This window comes from Agelaius tricolor, unplaced genomic scaffold, assembly GCF_023055355.1.
Source record: "Agelaius tricolor isolate 1412-34295 unplaced genomic scaffold, bAgeTri1.0.p SCAF_13, whole genome shotgun sequence".
NCBI lineage: Eukaryota > Metazoa > Chordata > Aves > Passeriformes > Icteridae > Agelaius > Agelaius tricolor.
The window spans coordinates 19,546,445-19,552,444 of NW_027269273.1; positions in this window are offsets into that span (position 1 = coordinate 19,546,445).

Genomic DNA, 6,000 nt, shown 5'->3' on the forward strand with positions numbered 1-6,000 from the left:
GCTGGGCTTTGTCCAGAGAAATCCTTGCCTAATAAATCCCTTAATAGTAATAAGCATTGAGTTTGGAACTGTGGTTAAATATAGGAATATTTTAAATTAAAAAATACATGGGCTGACATCTCCTTCTGTCTGTACTGCTCTTTCCTGCAGTAATTCTATCAAGTTACTCCAGTCTTTGCTGGTGCACACTGAGTGCAGAATCATGCCTCCTATTACCACATGAAATAACTAATGAAAAGCCTCAGTTTTACACAATTTAATATTCAAATATTAATTTAGGGCTTTAAACTAGTGAACAGCATGACTTCTAATGAATCATGCAGTATCTTAACCCTAAAATAAAATTGAGGAAAATTCTTATTTTTCTCTAAATGAAAGTGTGATGGCAGAATGGTTACCACATATGGCATTTTGACAGAGGTATAAACTCCCTTGTCATGACAGTGATGAGTGTTTTCAAGGCAGGTAGAGAATCAGATTGTGCTGCTTTGAGGCTTTTTTTGGTCAACTTGGCTGTAAATGGGTACCAGTCATTCCAGCTGAGAATCAGAAAGGCTGTGAGAAAAAGGTCCGTGATAACCACCTTAGGGTTTCTTTTCTTCAGTGTGGTTTACTGCAGAGTTGGCATGTGCCAGTCTGATGGGCTGAACTGCCTTGGTGTAAGTTGTGGCAATTTTCCTACTACTTCTGCTGAGAGATATGTTTTTCCAGTATAAGCACATTTGCCTTGGGAGAGAAAGAAAGAACTAATGAAGTCAGCTTCCCAACATGTTTGGTTATGTGCTTGGTTGATGTTTGTTAAGTAAGGCCATGGATCTTAGTAGGCAGCAGGAAACCTGCAAAGAAAGATCTAGAGAAGCCCCCAGTCTGGGAAAAAGCTTGAAACAGGGTTTTGAGTCCTCTTTTTCAGCTGCTTGCCTTCATGAAGCATGCTGGACTGTAAAAGTCTGAGAGGCTTCTGCTCTTTTATCAACTTCTGATAGAAATTGGCAAATCTGTTCAAATGGTGGCAGGAGGCTGCCTTGGCCTGAGCTCCAAAATTCCCTGAAAGAAGAGATTCTCCAAATCATAGCACCTTTTGGTGGATCCATACAGTCAAACACGAGCTCTGAAAGGGTCTGCCATGGGCAGGTTACTACTCAGTACAGTGGGAAATACCCTGTTCATCTGTTCCAGGGACCAGTCAGGAATGGCTAGGCTGCAGCCAGCAGTGCGTGGGGATCAGTCTGCTTTAACTGACTCTTCACTTTCAGCCCAGGCAAAGTCTGGCTGACCCTGCTGGGGTAGAGCAATTAACATTGCTTTGAAATCTGCTTCTCCACTTTGGCCTTTTAACATCCATACAACTCAATTGCTTTGATTTTCCCCCAGCACAAAAGAAGCTGATTTTTACTCTCAGTGTGTAGTTCATCGACTTCTTTAATGCCATTACATTAGTATCAATTGGCAATGTCCAAAAGGACTAAAAGGCCTGTTTCCAGAATGAAACAGAAGAAATTCTCATCGAACAGGCCACAGTCAGATACTACTGTTAGATACTGGGATTTTCCCAGGAAATTGCAGGATGGGAAACAAGAACTTTGAGAACTGTGAAGAGGGTTAAATCCAAGTTAAATCCATAAATTTCTGTAGTATGTAGAAATTCTGCAAATAAATATGTGAATATTTGTCTTTTACACTGAATTCTTGGAGTCCTTACCCAAGTCAGAGAAAGCCTTCTGTTCTCCAGAGTCCTTAAGCATGTGTTTAACTAAAAGAAGGGATTTTAAGGAGAATTTCTGTGGAGCTCTATGTATTTCCTATCAGCTGCTTCCATGTGGGAATCAAGCCATTTATGTATACAGTTCCTGACTCTGGGGCAATTAAAATCTCAGCCATAATGTTATATTAACACAGAATTTGGTGTGCCTAATGATATATTAAATCTTCCTAAATTATAGCTAAATTACGAAAAGGACTAATTTACCAAAACCAGTTACTAAATGTTTAGAAAAGGAAGCTAATTGAATTATCTCTTGTTTGTCAGAGACAGATAATCTGCTTGTGAGAAATCTCATTTTTTCTGAAGCATGATTAATTGGCCTTACGAGTCAGAGATAATGACAAATTATGCAGGAGAAGATAAAAGATAATAGTAGGAAGGCTTGGGAGCAGAGAACTAGCAGCTGTTATTTGGTTTGGGTCTAGGTGCCACCTCTGGATTCACCCTGATCCTTGTATGGGCTCTTTGCTGCTGCTGCTGCTGCTGGAGATGAGCCTTGCTGCTCTCACAGCCACCCTTTGCTCCTTTCCCTGACATGCTCAAAGCCTCAGCCCAATTCTGATCAATAACATCACCTCCCCAAGAAGGATGCCTGAAAAAACACTTGCCTTTAGGTCAATGAATGGTTTCTACTGAATAATCAACAACATGAGATGTATTTTTAATTTTCCTTTAGTCATGGTAGGAGGGCATTTATGACTCACACAGAAGGTCCTGTCACAGCTTTGTCATCCTGTTTGAAAAGCCTGGCAGGTGTTGGATCTTAATCAAAAGTTCATTGGTTATGTTAATATTACATCACATGAGTTTGAGAATAATCTTCCATTTGCACTGTCTTGTACATGTAGATCATGCTGTAATAGGAACTAAATTTGAATTACTGTCTCATTAACATTATTTGGAAAATGTTATGAATTAGATCTGCATTATTTATTTATGTGCTCAAAAGTAAGGTATATTTAAAATTATAGTGGGTGTTGCCACAGCCACATGACTTGAAGGCTTAGTGTCTCAAGCAGAGTATCAGATAGTGCAAAATTCCCAAATTAAATAATGACTGTTGGCACCACTCTGCTTTTCCTGTTGTTCTGACTGCTAAAACAGTGATTTGATGCAAGTATAAGTTCACATATTCTGCCTTTTCCTCTGCAATCACTTTTTTACCCCTACCCAATATCAGTTGGTTCTCTCTCATATTTACTTGTCCTTTATATCATCAGTTGGCTTGTAAGAAAAAACAATTTCCCAGGCATGCCCAGCCAAGTCTCTGACCCTACCACTGTCCACAGTCCCCTACCACACACATCCAGTCATCTCCTCACACCAGGACCCCCTGAGGTACCTGAGAGCCATTCCAGCTCTACTTTGGGCACTGCATCCCTTTTGCAGGCAGGAGCACACAGTGGCCTTTTCTTCTGAGGAGCTACTTTGTGTTTTGCCTGCATTTCAAGGTAGCAGCTCCTTTGCAGGCATCCCTTCAGGAGCCCTTGGGCACTCAGCACAGCTTTCTGTTGCTTCCCTGGTGTCACTCTAATGAGTTTAAATATGAAGCAGCTTAAAACATACAGGGGTTGTTTCCAAAAAAGGTGAATAGTCAGTGGTTTATATTCACTGGAGCATTTCAGTAGTTTTAATCACAACAGAATATGCTTGCATCTGGTCCCAGCCCTCTGCATCCTCCCTCAGTACTGTGGAGTAATTGAAGAATAGGATTAAAGGTAATTATTTTAATTGCCCATTGACCGAGGAAGATTTCTGATAGTGCTGGATAGGATCTGATCTGTAAAGGAAAGGCTTGTGAATTGTCTGCATCAGGACAGATCCCCACCAGCAGTGGTGTGAGGGGTGCAAATGATCCCACTTGCATCGTGCAAGCAGCCTGTGGATTATGGGCAGGAAACATGGAACACACTTTGTCTGGATGCAGAAGACAGAATGTGTGCACTGTGACACTGCTTACAGTGCATTTGGGCTTGTAATTAGCTCACATAGTGTTCAAGCCCAGTGTAATGTCACTGACTTTGCTGAGGCTCCCTTTGCTGCAGCTGTCAGTGAAAGCACAAGGTTTGTCTAGGAATTAAAGCCAGAAATATGAGAATTGAAACCATATATATTCAATAGGGTGAAATACTTAACACCTAACCTTTCCAAAAGCAGCATTTTTGTTGGAAGCAGAAATCGAGAAGAATGATGGTCTACTAGGTAGCTCACCATGTTGAACTTGGAAAACTTTGTATTTTTTGCTCTGCTGATCCTGCACTAGCCTTTGCTGCAGCACTTGGGCTGCTCCATGTCTCATTTCCCCTCCTGGTTAAGAGTGAACATGCCTTCTTAGGACTATGTGAATTGCTTTCATGATGTGTTAGGATGAAAATTTGTACAAATTCACTGAGGTACTGACAGAGAGGACAAAGGCCTTTGTGATTTTTTTATATGTAACTATATAGTATCTATGAAATTAACCACTTCTGACAATAGAAGAAAAATACACCAGAAAACAATAAAATCAACACTTTTGGCTTAGTGACACAGAGCAGAAGTTTGCTGTAGGATAGTAGGGTCCTTTAGGAGATTGTTGGCACATGCTTGCAATGCTCTTAGGCTTCATCTAGATGTTTGCTGGGGCAAAGAGGCTATCAGAGAAGATGGACCTCTGTCAGACCTAGGCTGACTATTGTAATATTCCCTGTGTGTGATGAGAGCAATTTTCAGAAGTTTGAAGCCTCTACAGGTCCTATTTGTATAGTATAAACATCCTTTCTTTATCAGGTCTGCTAATTAGGTACTTTCTTTGCTTGTGTTTTCCCATATTTGCTTGGTGAGTCAAAGAATTTTAATAATCTTTTTTATTTGATCAAGTGCAGTTGCGAGAAACAGAAAAAACATTCCTGACTAAAATTATCTGAGTTTTCATTTATAGGCATGAGGGAAGCAAAAAAAAATCATATTGCAAATGTTTTGATCATTGACAGTTGTCATCCTTTCTCTTTGGGGGGAGCTGAATCAGACTCTCCTCTTCCTCATACTTTTTAGAGTGGATTTATATCACTGGGGCCTGATTTCCAGGACTCCACCCACTGACACCTTTTTATTACCAGTGCAGCTGTACTGAGTCCAGTGGATTTTTGCCTGATTTATTATCATGTGAACAAGGGCTGCACCAAGCTGTGTGACTCCTGCAGTTAGTTTTGATTTGCACTGATGCAGCTGACAGAAGGAATTGACTTGAATGATCTCACTGTTGCTGTGCTCGTGCATTGTAATTAAAGCCAAAGCTGTGTCGTTATCTCTTTAGAAATGCATGCTGTGCCTGCACCTCTTAGCTCACTTCTTGTGCCTACAACTGTCTGCTCCTCTGAATAACTCCATTCACCAGCATCATTTTGTTGCTGGGCATCTGCTGAGAAGGGGCTGAGGTCCAGCATGACATGCTGGGGCATGTGTCCAAGCCCTGGCTGCAAAGAGCTTCCCACTGTTACCATCCAGGGGAATGCCCATGAGCTCAGGGGAGCAGGGGGTGCTGAGCATGGACAGCCATGACCTGTGCTGGACAGGCAGGAGTGCAGACAGGTGTCTGTTCTACTGCATGTTGACTGCCAGGGCTGAATCCTTGACCAAAAATTCCTGGGGCTTACAGTGTGTTTTGTTCAGTCTTGTGACTGAATGCCTCCCAGATGTTCCTCTTTCATTTAGTTTTCCTTCAATGATTATTTCCAAGCACTGCTGTGCAGTTTGGCCTGAATTTAGGAGTTGCTGATGCTCCAAGTGGTGCTGGTAAAGCTGCTTTGTAGGAATGGGCAAAACAGCAATTCCCTGGGGTGGCAAAAGGCTGCAGCCCCGTGTAAGTGTGCCCAAAGCTCTCAGTGACAGCAGCAGCAGTAGCTCTGAGGGTCCCCTGTGCCCAGCTGTCATGTCTCAGTACTGCTCATCCTTCTCCCATTCCCAGGGAGCCAGGGCACTCACCAAAAGCTTTGGAGAAATCATAATCTATTCACCACCCCAGCACATTTGCCTGATCAAGATTACCTACCTTAATTCTCCAGGCCTTTCTCCTCTACTGCTTGTAACTTAGCATTTCTTGTTTATTTTCATCTTTATTTCCCATAGTGTACTGAAATGATGTGTACTGAAACATTTGTTCACACAAATAAGGGAAGGTGATAGCTTTCCTCCCTGACCACATGCTCTCTCTTCTGTTCCAAGTCTTAATTAAAATGATACTACAGGAAGCAAATCAA